This window comes from Triturus cristatus, chromosome 2_1 (genome assembly GCF_964204655.1).
Source record: "Triturus cristatus chromosome 2_1, aTriCri1.1, whole genome shotgun sequence".
Lineage (NCBI taxonomy): Eukaryota > Metazoa > Chordata > Amphibia > Caudata > Salamandridae > Triturus > Triturus cristatus.
Window position 1 is genome coordinate 961,100,974 of NC_140581.1, and position 19,198 is coordinate 961,120,171.

The window sequence follows — 19,198 nt, forward strand, 5'->3', positions numbered from 1 at the left end:
TTTGGAATGTGAAATATGCCAGAAGATGAAAGTCTCTACTGTGAAACATCCTGCATAGATGCCCCTGTTAATTTCAGATAAACCATTAGCATGTGTTTACCTGGACCACTGCGGTCCCTTACAAAGGGATGGTAACTATAAATATATCATGGTCGCAGTGGATTCGTGTTCTAGGTTCCTATGGATGTGGCCTCAGCGCTCGGCTGACGCTCGAACTGTTATAAAAGATTTGCGAGTCTTTCTCGGCACATACGCAATTGGCACACTACATTCTGACCAGGGTCCTGCGTTTAGCTATTGAGCTTACAAAGAAGCCATGGCCAGTGTGGGCGTAGCATTGCGGTATTCTTCTCCATTCCATCCTGAGGGAAATTCTGTTGTGGAAAGAAAAAACCAGGACATAAAGCAGTCTATAACAGCTAGGGTATTAGGTTCGGGTGATGGGTGGGTCAAACACCTTTATGGGGTCCAGCGCGCACTTAACAACCTGCCAAGAAGTTCTCTAGGGGGTGTCACTCCATATGAAGTTCTATTTGAATAGAATGTTGGTACCGGACCTTGATATGCAAGGCACAGTGATGGAAAATAAGAAATTTGATATCAAAGATCGTTTGGCTGTTTTACATGACTTAAATGAACTAAGAATGAAACAAAGCAACGTGCTACTGAAGCCAACCATCACTGGGGAAAAACCGGCCGTCCCAGCAAGGCCTGTCTGGATCCCATAGCTTGGTGATCTAGTCAGAGAAAAGATTGCGGACAAGAAGGAATTTGGGCCTTCTTACAGACAACCAGTACCTGTCCTAGCAAACCACTGATCAAGAACAGTACTTTTGCCGCCCTTGCTGGTAAAAAAGAGAAAAGATTTGTGTCCATAGACCTGATCAAACCACACTATGTGGCCGATACTAAGCAGTAGGCCAAGTGGACTCCGACAATGTATCAGGCGCACTCCGCTAGCTACAATCCAAGAGGTTCAAACTGAGAGACTCATCACCTTTGAAGATTCTACAGTGAGAAATAATGGACTAAGCAACAAAGCTATGGAACTTGTCCCTCTTGAAACCCAAAGAACAGTTTGTCCTGATACACATGTCTACAACGAAGTACCAAGTGTTCAACTGGTTCCTGTGAATTCAACAAATCCTGATGCAATTCCAACCATTGACAGAACTGCCTCTGGCTATTTCATGAACTTTGATACATTTTCTGAGGATCCTAGCGAACCTGAAAGGACGTCAGCACAAAGAACTTTCAAAGAACAAGCAACAGACTTTTTTCATCTCCTGAAAAAGACTTATCTGGTTTCACCAAGGATTGAACTATGGATTGTTTTGGAAATATTTTTCTTTCTACTATGGTTAGCTCTGGTAATGACTCTGGGTATGCTGATAAGTGGAAGATATATTCAAATGGACACAGCAAGTAAAAGAGTGAACTCACACTCCAACCACACAAATCATCCCATCGTGAAGCAAGAAACTTGTCAGCAGTGAACATCGCAGCCGTCCTATACATGATGGTATAGTTCGGGACCAAACTGAATATGACATTTTTGGCCTGTCTGAGCTTTTGAAGATTCCACATTTATTTAAGATTTCATTGAGTGACTTTATTACCTGTAGTACCTTATCTGATGATTGGGACTTCGAGACTGTTAATAACATGATGTCTGATCTAGAGATGTCTACAGTATTCACAAATCATGAATATTTAGAGGGTTCATCAGACTATGAACAAATGTATTGTTATATCCACTATGGTCATCATTTCTGGCACAAATCTGCAACACCTAGAAATGTATTTATGTATAACCAATGGGAACATTGTCCTACACCTCCAAAGGGTAGTTCGAAAACTTTTGCAATGAAATTTCCATATTTTTCAGGCTTCAATTTGTGTAATCCATAAACGTTTTACTTTAAAAATGTGAACAAGACAGGAACGAAAAATGCGTTAACCAATACGAAACAGATTTATTCTGCAGCCTTTATTGCCCAACTGTCTAGACAGGGTTTGGACTTTTGGAAAGACAACATTGAGACAAAATCTGTCTGGGGTACACAAGATTGGCAAGTACAGGGGATAGAAGCTTTTTTTAGAGCCTGTATCATCCCTGAGCAAATTATGTTTTTGAATGACACTGTCCAACAAACGTCTTGCCTTGGATTAGCCAAGATCAAAGACATGAACACACCGACCATACCTATACCTGCAAGCAATAGCACCACACGGGGGGAGGTCGACGTACATAATATTTTGCATCACAACAGATCAGATCCAGAATGGAAAACATGGTTGCTCTGGCCCACAGACACGAATAACTGTCAAGATCGATTTCTGAACTAAACACAGGGTTTCCATATCAATAGGCCAGACCCACGCTATGTTCAAAGACAGCATCCAGGGGTAGTAATAACATACAGTGTAGGGAAACTTTGCCTTGATTGGCTATAGAAAGCTACACTGAAGGATGTAAAACACCACTTAACTTTACTTCAAGAAGGCGCAGACCTTAGGGAATTCTTGCTAGGACCAAGAAAACCGCGTCAAAAACGTTTCATATATGCCGGTATCTACGCTGCTTATAATGTAGCATGGAAGGTTACCCAAGCAGAGATTGCAGAACAAATACGAGAAATTGATCGTCTTAAATTAGAGAAAACTCTCTCTGTAGTAGACAATAGGTTAACGACTTTGTCGTCCAGAATATATTCATTGGACAGCATTGTGTCTTCTGTCATAGACATCACGGAACAAGACTTGGTCATGTTGTAACATGGTCAGTCTCAGCTATGTTCTATCATGCTATTGGGCTGGACGCTTCAAAACTTGCATGCAGGCTATGTGCCTTGGCGTTTAATCAACACTACGTCACTTTTTTCAGAATTTAATCTCACTGATAAACAGATCAAACTGGCACAAAGGGGAGCAGACTACACTGTGCTGAGCATTGAAAAACTGGAAAAATTACCATTCACAGTGGCAGAAAAACCAGCTACTGAACGGCTCATACATGGTAAAATGACTCTGCCTGTTACAACTTTCCATTTTCAGTATTGCCTAAAACACATACCAGTGGGCAAATATGAAAGGTTGGGTAAAGGATACATCAAGACATCCTGGGATTTACCTTACACACATAGATGTTGGAGTGGAGAACGTGAAGTGTTTCTTAGTGGTGAAAACTGTGAACACGCACCAAGCGGTTCTCTCCTTTGTCAGGGTATTAACTTACAAGGGGCCTGTGATGGTTCCAATACAAACTTATCCTGTCACCTGCAAGGTTCACCGGCTGCAGTGATTAATCCAATTTTTGGCCAACTTTCTAATGGGAGTTACATTATGTTGAATGATCACAGCTGCTGTGGCATGTTGCCAGGTATCCCATATCTAATAACGGTTACATATAGGATCACTTGCTATATTCAAGTCTTGTTTCCACAAATAGACACAGTCAGGGAGTCGCCTTTATGGCCTTCACTGAACATCTCTTCTATACGAATTGATACTCTAAGCAGAATGAAAGCCATTCTTTTACAGAAAACAGTGCCACTGACCTCAGCCAGAGAAACCTATGATCTACAAGTCGCAAGGACTTTTGCTGAGATAATACCCTTTTGTATACAAACTGCCCTGTGCATTTCGCAGAAATGTTAGGTCGTATCTTAAACATGTCTGGTACGAGCGGTATTATACATGTATTTAAGAACATATGTGCAGGACTGTTAGCACCTTTTCAAGCAGTCCTCGGCATATTTCCAAACTTCATGCACTCCATGTTTGGCGGACTGCCGCTCCTTTTAGCACTCATTGCAGGGATCCTATTTTTGCTCCTACTGCTACGATATGGCAAGTCAAATCACCAGCGACACCCAATTCGCCATGGAGAGAGCTCTATTGGAGATGAAGTGTCCTGAGCGCATCGTCCAAATTTTAGGTTTACCTCGTCTACGAGAATTAAACACCACATGGTTTCTGTCATTCAGACCAATCTGGCAAGATTGCATCTTACCTGTTCTACGCTGCCTAATTTGCGGTGAAGAATGCATGCTAGACATCTGTCTAACACTCCCATCAGGCATGCCTACGGACAGTGCTTAGTTTGTAAAATATTAAGTGCAAGTGCTCAAATGTTTTGAGGAGGCCACACCCACATATCCATGCTCCGCGCACTTGCCCTAGAGGCTCCACCCACTTCCTTTATTAGTTCCACCCGCATCATCAAGCCTCACCACATCAGAGCCTTCTTCTCACTTCTTACGCTCCACAAGAAACTGAAGACCTGGCTCTTCATATAAGCACTTCGAGGACTTCCAACCTACACACCTGCCCAAGTGCCTGGATACACTCTTGGGTGATTAGTGTGCTATACAAATCAATACTACAACATGACATAATGTAAGATATGGGAAGCCTATGACAGCAACTTAAAAGTGATCTCAAATAAGAGAATGTGTGCAAATCTGAAAATGCAGCTTTAGGAAAGGTCAATAGAGGACTTGAGGCAGTTTTGCAAACTAAAGAGAATGTGCTTGTACTGTGCTGTTTAAAAGAAAGGAAGGGATGAAGGAAAGAATACATTAAAGAAGGCAGCCTCAAATGCAGGGTGGAATGGGGTACTGAGGTGAGGAAATAAGTAATGGATGAAAGAAGGAAGAAATAAGAAAATAATGTGAAAAGAAGAAATTAAGGGATAGAAGGAGAAAGTAAATCAATGATGTGTGATAGATGAATAGAAAGAAGAAAGGAAAGGAGGAAGAAACGCAGAAGGAAGGGTTGAGGATAAGAAAGGAAGAAATTAAAGAAGAGATGAAGGAAGGAGCAGGAAAAAAGAAAGTACGAAATGAATGGAGGAAGAAGGATTAAATGCACCAAGGGAGGAAGGATGGGGATTGAATGAGGGTGTAAGGAAGGAAGAATGGAATGAGGATGTAAGGAAACAAGAAACAAGAGGGGAAAGAAGGCATGGCTGGAGGTGCTAAGGAAGAGAAAAAAGGAAAAGAAAAAAGATGGGACGAAGGAAAGAAAGAAGGTCAGGGGAACGGATACGAGTATGAAAGGTACTGGGTCCAGGAGGTACAGAGAGAATAATGGCAGTGCCATATTGCAAAGAAATTGAAATAAAAAGATTGAAATACATTTGTGTCCTTAACATACCATGTATGTTTGTAAAGCACATATTCACCAAAGGAAGCCTTGACAATGAATTTAAAATGTTGTGATCCGGCTCAACGGCACAAATGTTATCGACCTCAGGAAGATGAAAGACTGAATTGCCACACCAAGATTTAAATTTATGACCCTGAGAACAAACACTGATTCCTGGAGTGGATATAAAAAGATGTGCAAGAAGGAAAAACATAAAAGGGGGAGTGAGGAAGGAGGAGAGGTCTGAAGGCAAAGATAGATACGATAGACAAAAAATGTGAAAAGAAGTGAGGAAAGCAGAGATAGGGAGTGCGAGATTGGAGTGGAACAGGATGAGAATGAAAAAAGGAAAGAGGAGAAAGGGAAGAAGAGCAGACTGTGGGGAGTGCGTGAAAAGAGAGTGGAAGGGAAAGATGAGAAGGTGAAAAATGAAAAGCAGTTAATGATGGGAGGTGGCGATTAAGAAGAAACCTGGACGTAGGGCAGAAAGTGAAAGAAGAATGGAGAGAAGGGAAGGAAGGAGTGAGGTGTGAAGGGTAGGAAGAAAAGCAAATACTGAGGAAAAGCAAGAAAAGAGTACACCTCTGCTTTATTAAATATACAGTAATTAATTATGTAAAGTTGAGGGGTGACAGGGCTAGATCACTCTTGGCCTGTCTAATCAGTGCATAGCTGTGATGTCCAATACACACAATAGCGAATAAGGACACCATATCACTGAGTGCAAAGCTTGGGGCACACCATTTGTGCATGCACTGTGAAAGCACGTGCCATTGTTAGGATTAAGGACTCATTCTTTCAGATTGTATGTGAACATGGCGGTCCCCCACACCTCCTCAAGCTGGGTGTACACGCCGCCAAAAGAGATTGTTGCATCAGGTGCCAGGAGCGTTAAAGCAGGCGCTGCCAACACATTCACTTAGAAACTCATTAATTCATCCACTCACATTGACTGGAGTATTGAAAAATACATCACAAATTAACTCCATGTGAAGATAGAAGTAATGTCATATTTTTAAATTACGACTTCCTTTTGCAATTTGTCCACTTCAGGCTTGTTTGCACAGGTCTTCCTGTAGTGTATCCTAAACATTAGGGGCCCGATTCACAGAACTAACTTAAGGCAAAATTCTAAACTTACTACCATTTTGGTATTTACAAAAGGCACTTACTCATTTTGGTATTCACAGAAGCCACTTACTCATTTCGGAATTCACAGAAGTTAGGAGTCCTAACTTTAGTGCTTGACGCCGTGGGTGCCTTGGGTGAGAGAGTGGGGGAAGGAAGGGGCTGAGCAGCGCCACGTCCCCTTACCGAAGAGAAGGATATTGACCTCAGCAGGAAGAACGGATATTGACTTCAGAAGAGACGCTGTGTCAATAGACCCCCGCCATTTCTCTGCTCACGGTGTGGTAAATTTAAATTACCTAGACTTAATTTATGCGGTAAAGTTCAATAAGAACAACTCAGTAAAAATAAGAGGCAGAATCCGTGGTATTTGAGGTTTTAAAAGGGGATTTATTCCTTACAAAGGAATTGGTTCGAACCAGGCAATCGGATTCCGTCACCATGAAGGTTCGGGAAGGGATCGAGCAATACTTTATTGACAGGTTGTCATATATATAGTCAATGCATTACAGTAAAGACATATGCAGAAGGCGTAACAGCTGAGAAGAGAGATAAGAATACACATACGTAATGAAAAAAGGCGTTACAATAGGCGTGCATAAGGGCGTGTACTAGGAACGTCATTCTGAGGATGTCACAGGTGGGTGGATCCATAAGAGAATCCTGCAAAGTCAGCAGAAATACATGGCAGAGGTGCGCGCACGTGGAGGGTGAAGGGGACTTGACATTTAGCCCTACATGAGGAGACAGAAGTCTGGGATGTCAGAACAACCTAATCCCAAATCGTATCTAATATCTTGTGTTTAAGGAACTGTATTATCTGGAAGGAAAGGTCTCTCAGGCAGAGGCTATCCTATACTGACTGCTAGTGCGTGTATAAGCGTCTACGTGTCTACATGAGATGCGAGGGGGCATGGGCCTACCATGGTAACAGGAGCTATGAATTACTTGCACGGAGACAGTAAGGCCGGGCCCTTTGCTCTGTAGCTGGAAGGATGTTTACCTAAACTACTAGACAGGAATGCATTTCTCGAGGAGCGGAGCAGATAACTTGAAGGCTGAATACAGTCTTGGCAGGCAACAGGCCGGGCCAGGCACCGTTAGCCGCGCAGGAAGTAAGACAAAGGTCATGGATACAGATGCAGGTCCAGGCTGGAGCATTCAGAGGCAGAAAGCAGGAAAAGCTCGATGGCAGAATTCAGGGCCTAACTTGCCAGAGCTGAAAAACGTGAAAGGTACTCTATATAAAGACGGTGGCAATGCATACTTAGGAACGGAATATTCGACCCATTCAGGGTGGATCTGAAAGAGGACATGTTAACGTTGGACGCATATGTATTTGCGTCTTCATAGCTGGAAGTGGAGGGAACATACATGTACTTGTAGCATGTACATGGAGCCGTTGGGGTCTAAGATAGGGGACACAATTGATCATAAAAATTCATATTTCCTCATTGGCCAGACGACAACAAAAAAATGGCGGATGGAAGCTTCGAAATTTTTTCGGATTCGGGGGCGTGTTCCTGCTGTTCTAAAAGGGCGTGGCTAAAAAGTGGAAAGAACAGCAAGGAACACGCCCCCGAATCTGAAAAAGACGGAGCCTATTTGGAGGGACGGCTCTCTCCTCCAATGGCTGGCCTCCGTTTAGGAAGCCAGCCAATGGAGGAGAAGCAAAAAGAGAGGCGGGCTAAATAGCCACTCTAGAAAACATTAAATCTTCCGACTTCCAGTTCTGCCTTCGGCAGACCGGTAGTCCTCGACCTAAAAATGACAAAATAATGAGGTAATACTCTCCCTTCTCCAGCCCTCACAGGTGATTAGCCATGCTTTACAACCATGGTTGACTGATACAAATGCCAAATACACTGAGGCAAACCGTGAGTTGCACCAAGTATGCGTCCATGTGCACAAAGTTATTCATAAACTAACACTTTAAAAACTTTCTCTCACAAGAAGCGACTCAAAGCACGTGTAAACGAAGCACAGGAAAACTATTCTAAAACATTATACTGCTAAACTATGTGAAAGGGCCCAAACAAATAGATTACACTAAGCAGGAAATAAGCGGCCCAACTAAATCGCGATGAGGGTGTCAGGGAAAAATATCGGGAATGCGTGTAACATAAGGCACTTCACGCCCGGTTTCACAAAATAACAATTTATTCACGGGATTCTGAGAAGCCCGATAGCGACTGCACCATGTTACCTCTCTACTTGTGAAGCAAGCAAATCCAATCTATGAAACTCATACCTGCTGCTTTGATCATGGGCGCTCGTTTACATTCACTTCTGCTGGAAGTTTTACATTATTGTAAAACATTTGACCTGCAGTACTGCACAATTCCAGCCTGCCTTACCCCAGTTCAGCCAAAAGCCTGCCATCCGCAGTTCCCCAACGGAAATGAAAACATGTTCTTTGTGGAAGGCAGGCACGATCTGCTGACGTGACATCATAACGTGATGAACGTCATGATGTCGATCTTTTAACATGCCTGGACCGGGGTGGGCCTCCGTAAGAGGACATACCAGGCAGCAACAGAGGAAGAGCAGGAATTAAATTTTAATAATTACCGGGCCCTCTGCTGGAGGAGAAAAATCGCCGGTGCAAATTAAGCTCTGCCTACAGATATCGATACGCTGCTGGACTCGGTAACGGCCCATGCTCTGTGTTGTCCCCAGCGGCTACCAATCCTGACGGCATTCATTGAGATCTCACAGACGCAAATTGCTACTGCTGAGGTACGAGAAGAAACATCAGGTACACAGGTAACATCTGATTCGAACATTGCTGATGCAACCAATGCTGAAGGCGACAGTTCACATCTATGTGCAGTTAATCTTCTAAACGAGGTATTCCAACTTTCACCTACATCGGTAGACAACTTTTTGTCTACAGGATTAGAAGATTTCATGATTTCTCCAGGCCCACACACTGACTTTTGATTCAGGCACACAGTGTTCCGATGAGACTCTGAATTTGGCCTTCATTCTTTACAGACAAGGGACTAACTTTGGAACTTTTTTCCTATGATTAAATTTTTTTTTTCCAAATTTGTATTTTTTCATTTTTTGGCACAGTAATCTGTTTATAGTAGAACTATTCATGGAGAACAGAAGTCTTTGAAAATCTTCCAGGGACATTATGCCACCTTGTCACATCAACAATTGATTTGTGTTAACCTGATATGAAATGGTTTCGGCCCTTTTTCTTCTGTATTAACGAGTCATTTCATCATGTGTATATATTTGCATTCTTTTTAGCATTTCCAATGCACACATATGCTTAGAATGAATGAAATATTGCTTTTAATATGTACAGCACATTATGCATAGCAATGGTTTTGTAATGCATTTTTAGGACATATGTTTTTAGATATGTTTTAGCATGTTTTAGCTAATCATGCGATACTCTCTTTTAGATATGTTTAGTATGTTTGAGATTTAGTAATGTTGTTCATACGAAACTGGTGTGGGTGTTGTGTGTAGATTTAGATTCCGTATATAGGTTTCCCGATTTATGCCCTTATATAGGTACAATTCATATTGCCCTTATTTAGGCATAAAAAATCCAGCCCTTATATAGGCATTGTCCATACTAACCAAATACAGGCATGGTCTCCTACATCCTTCAATTCACGTCACAACGGGTTCTTGGAAAACCAGACTCTTAAGCCTTTCGGAATTTCCCTTGCTTGAATATTGATTTGTCCAAGAACTCATTTATTATGCATGAACATCTATTCCTTAGGGGTTCCTTCATGACGTTCCGATGCCCGACTTTTACATCAATACAGGCATTTCTAAACACCTTCAAGGTATAAATATACCTGCACTTGCCCAGGCAAACCACGGTTCCGGTACGCTCCAGCTCGACTGCCTACTTGCGGTTCGCCATGACAAGTTTGGAAGGAGATTGAGTTTCCGCCTGATGCACTGACCAGACGCTGTCATCCTCCTTGCAGAGAATCCAGCTCCAGTGTTTCTGACTCCCCTTGCGGGGTGTTAGATATCGAGTCCCGGAAAGAGATTCCAACCTCACACTTTCTAAGGTATGGAGCAGACTAGAACTTAGAGAAACTTTTGGCAACTATTGGCAAACTAAAACTATAGCTAGCTATACTTTAGAAAACAGCACCTACTTCTTACCTCATACTACACTTAGGTTAAGTACACTGGGGTCGAACTATTTAGAAGCATCAGATGAGTATTCATATTTTAGCCTGTGTTATTTATGTATGTATTTTATGAATATATGCCATAGCTACAAACCATGCTATTGCAGTATTATTTTATCTTACTGCTAACCCTGTACGTATTGTACTTCGCATCCTGTCTTACGCTTGTAGCGGTTCATATCTCTTGCATGAGAAATAAGACTGTTCAATAAACCCGTTTTATTGAAACGCCCGTCTCTCTATTTCTGTGCAACTCTGTAGAAACGAAGCATGTACGATTGACTGAGTGAAACTGTTATCTATTGTTTCCACGGTTCTGAGATTGTTCCGACTCTAAGGGAAACAAAGTTGTCATGTTTATGCGGTTGTCAGAAACTAATCCCTTCTTGTCTATTCGAGAAGTTTCTAGTGACCTCTGAGTTAGCTGGCACACACAAGTAATTAAGTTTAATGTACTCGATAGAGAAATACTGACCTCAGTCCTATGTCAAAACTAGTGTATATTATTCCATTGCACAGATCCTATCAGGGAGATAGGAACTACACTACAACCCGGAAGTGAGGGCCGAAGGTAGCGCAAAGTAAAACCCAGGAATTTGCACAGTAAAACCCAGCCAAGTAAATTCCCTACACAGTTTTAAAAAGTACACAATTTTAAAAAGTACAATTAAAAATGAGGCGTAATTTTAAAAAGAAGCAAGTTGAAGAGAAATGCGGCCAAGCTACGCGGTACACAGATTCAAGTGCTCAGGGCTTATATAGATATATCTTTTGTGTGGTCAAATGTAGATGAATTGTGGGGAAAAAAGAGTAGTGTATTGTGTGAATGTTCATGTTTATTTTTAACCCTTTATTGATTAGTAACCCCTATTTTTAGGAAAAATTGTACTTCAATGTACAATTAATTATCTGTCGTTACTGTGTGCTTGTTTAGACATTCAGAGAAGACTGGACAGGAATACAGTTGGTTTAAGCCACATGATTTTATTCTTTGGGCCAACTTTCAAGTAGTAAAACAGTGGAGAGCAAGCAAGAACTGATAATGCTTATATGTAGAACCCCAAATTGTGAGGAGACTATGGATAAACTGTCTAAACACTATACTGAAGCATTAAGACACTTGGTGGCAGATTTACAAGAAACTGACGTATCTGTACAGATGGGTCAGATTCCCTGCGCCTCCATGTGAAACCCTTGCTCCACCATGGATAGGCCGTATTTACAATACGGCACTCCATGGCGCAAGGATTGACAGACGCACCAGAAATTCTGACTCATCAGTTGATGCAAAAGTCACGCATTGCTGGAGTCGTGTCGCAAGCACGACACAACTCCAGCAATGCACGGGAGGCCTATTCCCAATACATTGCATCACTCCTTATGCCTGTTCCAAGCAGGCGTGGGATTTTGACGCAGTGGCATCCTAGAAGTGGCGCAGTGAAATCTTGTAGATTTCACTGCATCAATTCTATGAGGCTTTCCTGCGTGGGAACACCCACCCTATATACATTATACCTGACACTGGCATAATGTGACGCATGGCTTTATAAGATGCGTCACGTTGTAAATTGGCCGCAACCTAGCACATTTTATACGCCGCCGCTGTGTCACAAAAAGTGATGCAACTGAGGTGCAAAAGTGTTGCAAGGGGCTTGTGAATCTGCCCTTGATTCCTGTACATATTCTTGATGGTATTTTTATGGATAATGTATTGTATAAGCTGATTGTCATATATGTTTGTGTGCTTTTTTGGTTACTGTAAACCAAATAAAGCTTTTAAAGTGAAAAAAGTGAGTACATATTTTTATAATTAGTGTTTGGGAATGTATATGTATGGCTGTTTGTAGGTGTTATTCTATAATGTGGTGGTATTTAAAAGGATTTTAAATGTTTTTTTTAAAGTGTTTTGAAAATGTTAATATATGAATATTTCATTTATATTTATATGTTCATGAAGGATCATTTTTAACAGTGTTCTACATGGGATGGGTTTTATTTCAAATTTATTTAGAATTTTACTATAAAAGAAAACAGCTCGCAATGAAAAATCATGTTTGGTGAACTATCGGTAGGGCTAGGTGAAATTTCAATTATACTTGGGTACTCAGAGTAATTTTAGTAATTTTCCTACTCTTTTAAGTCGAAATTAATGAAAATTATGCCATCACGCCCATTCACGTAATCATGAGTAATATGGCACAAATATCCTACTACAGGAGCACAGGAACAATGACTTTAGTGAGTGGGAGCAGCTGGTGGCGGCTGCTGCTCTTCGTGTTCTGTTGCATTAGCGCTATTTTTTTTATAGCACAAAGTGTTTATTTGTTATATGATTCCAGGTTTAAGTTGAATAATTGTTTTGGTGTTTTGAAATTGTTTGGTTTTTGTACATGTATAATTATAGCTTTAATTAAATTATGCAGTAGAGTGTGGATTAGAGCTAATCCAACAGTTGCCGGTTTTGGAAAAGGTTAACACAGTAGACTAACATTTCTTAGTATTTTAAACCAGCTAAAAGTATAAACAATGATGTTTTCAGCAGCTTTCTAAATACCAGGTATCGGTGCATTGGTGCAAGTGAATGGGAAGTTGGTTCCAGTAGAGTGGAGCTAGATGGAAGAAAGCTTTGCCACGCGTACAGGCTGTTTTAAAGCGTGGGATGTGGAGAAGTGCTTTGGACCCTGACAGGAGGGACCTCGGTGGCAAATACCTGACAAATTTGTCTGATAAATAGCTGGGACCCAGGTTATTTAGGGATTTGTATGCCATGCAGCAGATCTTGAATTTTATCCTCTTCGGCACCGGAAGCCAGTACAATTTATGGAGTAGGGGAAGAGAGGCTGTTCTGGGAGGGTCATTGGCAACCAGGTGAGCCGCAGTGTTCCGGAATACCTGCAATTTGTTTAAGGAATTTTCATTGGCTGAGATTAGCAAAGCATTGCAGGTGTCCAGGCGACTTAACACTAATGCCTCGATCAGAGTGTTCCCCGTGGAGAATGGTAAAAAAGAAAAACATTTCAGAAGAGACTGAGTGTATGGAAACATGCTCCAGCAGTAGTGGTGACGTGCTCCCCCAGTGTTAATTTTTGGTCTATGCGGACTCCTAAGTTTTTAACCACCTGTTTTGGGGTTGGGGCCGATCCCAGTTCCTCTGGCCACCATCTATGGGACCACCTCACCACTGCTTCTCCAAACAGCATTATCTCTGATTTTCCTGCATTAAGCTGAAGGAAGTTGTCCCTCATCCAGTCAACGATGACTTTCATACCCTCCGAAAAGGTGGTCTAAATGTAGGGGCTAGTTTTGTCAAAGGAGAGTAGAAGCTGAGTGTCATCAGCATAGGAGATGGGAATGAATCCCAATTTCTTCAATAGTCCCGCCAAGGGAGTAACATACATTTTAATAAAGAATGGGCTCAAACAAGAGCCCTGAGGTTCTCATTGGTCACTCTTGTGGTCTGCGAGTGAAAAGGGGCCAAATTAATGGTCTGGGTTCAATCAGACAGGAAATTAGACATCCATTTCACGGCATTTCCTTGGAGGCCTATGTCCCTAATTCTCCTGAGAAGAGTCTGATGGGAAATTGTATTGAAGGCTGCAGATAGGTCAAGCAGCACCAAAAGAACTGCTTGACCATTGTCCAGTGACATTCTGATATTATCAGTAACTGCAACCAGCGCAGACTCTGTACTATGTCTGGGTCGAAACCCCGACTGAGAGGAATCAAAATAGTTTGAGGATTCGACATATTCAGACAGGTACTTGTTGATATGCTTTTCCAGGAGTTGGCTCTGTAGGGGGAGCAGAGAGATGGGGCGATAGTTGAATGCATCGTCCAAGGGGGCTTTAGGATTTTTCCTAATGGGGATACTCTGTGCTGCTTTCCACTCTGGAGAGAGGCTACCTTCCTTCATGGAACTGTTAAGAATGGAACAGATGGGGGCGGCGAGTTGCTTGGATAGCAGGGAGGTGGTCTTAGCAGGGATAAGGTCTAATGGAGACCCTGATTTGACAATTTTTAGTAATGGTTCTACCTCCTCAGGCGTGAGTGCCAGGAAATTCTCCAGTATTGAAGCGTTGGGATAGTGGGTGGAAAGTCTGTTTTAGGGCCTATCTGGCAGCCACTAGCCGAGGTGATTTTATTATAGATCTTTTCAATTTTCTAGGTGAGATGACTTGCAATAATATCGCATAAAGCTTGGGATGGGGCCTCCTCAGTGTCACACGCCTCTGGGTTGGTAAATTATTTTAGAATCTGGTAAAGTGTTTTAGGGGTGTTTCCTGTTTGTTCGAGTAGCAACGCAATATGCATTTTTCAGGCAGTTTTCAAGTTTTTATGGTATTGCGTCAGTGCTTGTTTGAATCTTTCTTTGTCTTGTAAGTCCTGTGAAAGGCGCCAATGTCGTTCAAGTTTTTTTACAATTACTTTTTTCAGTCCGGAGATTGGGGGAACACCACGTTGTCTGGTGGCATCTAGTAGAGACTGGACCTTGTTGTCGATGTAGGTGGTCGATGGTGGTTTTTAAACTAGCATTGAAGGAGTCTAGGTGCTCCTCCACACTGTCGGATTCGGAATTTAGAGGTGGTATGAAAGTATCTTGAAACTGGTGGGGCGTGAGCAGTATGTTCCTTAGGTCCACTAATTAGGAATTCGATCAGTGAATGATCAGAGCATGTCAGAGGGCAGGTTGCTCCACAAAGGATGTTAGGGGAGTTAGTTAAGATTAGATCTAGTGTATGCCCTGCGAGTGAGTGGGACCGTTGTTGATCCTAATTAGTTTGAGTGTGGACAGGTCAGTAAGAAGTGAGGAGGCATCTTGATTAGCAGTGTTTTCACTGTGCACATTAAACTCTCATAGCAGCAAAAGGTTTCTGGTTGAGATGACATGCGGAGAGATGAGTTCCATCAGTTGGGGGGCAAAGTTAGAAAGTGATCCCGGGGGTCGATATACAAGAGCTCCCTTCCAGCTGAATTGTGGGTGTAGGTCAATTCTAAAAACAAGAATTTCCATGATGTCACTGGTTAATTGGTCTAAGATGGAAATTTTGATAGGGTCTTGATAGATGATAGCTATTCCCCCTCCCACCCGGTTAGGTCTATCTAATTTTTGAATTCGATAGCCATCTGGGAGTGCCACCGCAATTGAAGGGTTAGAACAGGGCTTAATCCAGGTTTCTCTCAGAAACCCAATATCAAGGAGTTTGGAGGAGAGCAGGTCCCAGATGTTAACTGCATGTTTGGTCAAAGATCTGACATTAACCAAAAAGCAGCTCCAGCCTACGTTGTTATGGAGGATCTTGGGAGAGCACTCCTTTTCATTGGTACATCTATAACTATGGGTATAGTACATGCAGTATTTACTGGATGTCTAGAAAGGTTTTTGTGACTAATCTTTACCAGATCATGACTGCTATAAGTGCGTAGATCACCAGCTCTGTTTACTGAGTTAGGCAGGAAACTGGCAGAGGTTCCTGCTCCTGGCGACATCCAGGCTCGGATGGGCGCAGACGGGCTTGCCTTTGGGGCGACAGTGGCACATCCGCTGTGCACGTCTGCTCTGCGTCCAAGGCATCGGTTTATGTAGAGAGGTGGGCAGCTAGACTGCTAACCTCCACTCTGGTTTCTGCCGGAAGTGCCCCTGGGTCACTTCCGGTAAGCGCCCACTCCCTTCACACAAACGGAACAATCCGCGGTGGACCGGGGAGGCACACAATCAATGATAGTGCATTCAGGTAAGAGGAATCTGTGTCATTTAAAATTAATAAAACAGTTGAGTTTTAAAACATGTGTGCAGAATAAGCAAAATAAACACTAGAATACAAGAAGCCCTTTACCAGGCACTTCACAAGCTGCAGTACTAACGTACTGGTCTGAGTCTCCTAGGTCGTTTCAAGCGCGTCCGCTCTTGGGTAACTGCTTTTTGCTTTATACTCCACATCACTTAAATTTTATCACAAAGGTGATTTAGAATGCACTATTCTGTAATCTAGCAACTAGTATCCCTAATTGTGCAGCAATTTATTTATGTTTATATCAAGCAGTAACAGGAGTTATACAGGAGAATGAGTGTAACATAAAATAACAAATTGTCATTATTACGCTCTAGATATGTAATGTGTAAATTCTTTATAAGGACTCAATTTGCAAATTAAAACAGCATACAAAATATTTTGTAAAAAATACTATTAGATGATTTACATTTTTTAAAATATTTATAGAGTGTTTCAACCAAGTAAATTCTGAAATAAGAAGTTATTTGTAACGAATGTCGAATAAAATGTATTTTTTCGGGAACATTGAGCCACATTATGATGACGGTCGGACTTTTGTCCGAATGCCATTCTTTCGGAAATGGGACAGCCCAACTGGCTGACAGCAGTCCCGCCATAGGGATTAGGATGCAACCGCCTTCAAGGCAGTCGCAATCTGTATATTTCGTTCTGTCGCGTGTGCTGTGGGCTGCAGCACACGCTGCACTACAAAATAAACACATTGCACATATCCCTGCATTATGTTGCAGGCACCATGCAGTGCCTGCCACAGGGTGCAGGGATATGTATGGGGCACCATAGGTGCCCCCCAGGGCCCATATCAGAGGGCCAGGGGAGAAAGGGGGCCTGCTGGGGCCCCCTAGTCAGTTTCCACCAGCCTTCTCATGGCTGTTTGACCACCACGAAACAGCCGGTGGAAACTGGCATTGTGATCCCTACAGTGGTGCCTTGCCAGGCACTGCCACCATTGTAGGGATTACAGACCATCTGATGGTCTAACGGGCTCCTTGAGCCCATCGGATTTGTGTCGGACAGTCTCTCCACCCACCGACCACCGCCCGCCATCCTAATGTGGCGGGCGGTCTTGCATGGCCCTATCGAGGTGAGGCCGCCACCGATGGCTTGACGGTGGCGGTCCCACCACCAATGTAATGAGGCCCACTGTGTGAAATGTTTGAGAAAAAAAAGACATATTTTATGTAGAATGAAAAACAAAACAAGCATTTGCCAAACAAATGGGTATGGATTTAATGTGGTAAAGCATGATGGAAATGGGTGTGCTTTTGTTTGTGGTGGTTTTAATGGTGATAACAGTGATGATAATCATGGTGGAGATGGCATTGGTTGTTGCATTAATTGTGGCTTTAGATATATGAGAATACCAGCACATTTGTAAAGCAATCTAAGTATTTCTGAAATTTGAAAATGAATACTAAATTTCGAGATTGTGGGTCTCAAGCGCGATGTTTGCAGTGCTCAGTGCTGCTTATGAGTTGCACTCAAAGAAAGCCAACTCCTTTGATGGTGCCCCGGAAATTCTGCGGAGGAGAGCGCCAAATATGCAAATCTGCCAACTCCTCACAACGCCTTATGAATCGACTTTTCAATGGCCCGTGGTGCTCTTTTGATTCAGCCGATGAGTGCCAACAGTCTTTCCCTTTTCTTTTTTTTCTTTTTAAAATCCCAATTGTGGAGCATCTAGGTCCCCTGGGGTGTGGTTGGGCCAGGTCTTCACCTGCCTGGCACCTCTCGATTGTGCTTGAAGGGAAGTCTGCTTTTCTGTCCTTTCCTCCTGGCTGCAGTGCAGGTCGTAGGAACTAAGGGGCTTATTATCAAGCACGGCGTTAACATTATCGCCACTTTAGCGGCAGAAAACTGCTGCTAAAGCGGCGATAATGGGCTTAATAATATGCCGCAGAGAATTCCAATAGAAGCCCAGGTTGACACCAGAACATGGGCTTCTATGGGAATTCTCAAGGGCATATTATCAAGCCCATTATCGCCGCTTTAGCGGCAGTTTTCTGCCGCTAAAGCGGCGATAATGTTAACGCCGTTTCTTGTTAATATGCCCCAGCATTATCATGATCTCATGCTTCTATACCCCCTCCACAGGGGAAGTGCGGGATCAGGTGGGCCCAGGGCACCCATTTCAGGTTGATCCCTAGGAGCTCTGGCCATTCACCAGGGCAGAAGAGCGCAACATGCTTGGATGAAGATGGATCCCTGCGGCACTGGCTCTCTCTGGTTATGAAATTGGGGCATGGGCATGTTCATTGGCTGGTCACCCCTGGAGCACTGAATCTCCTGGGGATAATAAAGGAATTTCTGAATGCTGTAAATAAGGTATTACCACTTTACTGTCCTGCAAGAGAGAGCACTGTACACCTCTCTCTTGTAGGAGAGCAGCAAAGCCAAGTGCTTATGTCCTCATGCCTTCTTTTTAAATGGGGTTTGCTGTGTTTTGTTCCCGGAAGCTGGCCTCATCCACAGAAAGGGTTAATTAAGGCATGCACCCTTTAACATTTTGAGATTTTCAAGGCACTTACTTTAAACTGCTCTCCCGCTAATTAGGGAGAGCTCAGAGCCTGTCCTAAAATTAAATAACTAATCAGATTTGTAGATCGCGGCTAATCACCCATGAGAGAATCCAGGCGCTGTTCCTATGTGCTCGGAGATTAAGTGATTTGTCCAGAATCACAGGATGTTGAACCAACACCGAGACTCGAAGTGATTTGCCCAGAATCACAGGATCTTGAGCCGACGCTGAGACTCGAACGTGGATCACCAGTTCCAAAGTCGACAGCTGTGGCTGTTACTCCACATCCTCTCCCACTCCTACTATGCCATTAGCTCCTCAGCCTGATTGAAAGTCTCTTTTGCAACTCCAGTTGTCTTCTTCCAGCTGCAGGGAGTTGCAAAGAAGCTAAGACCTGCCCTTCTGTCTTCACTCATGCTACTGACCATGGCCCATGA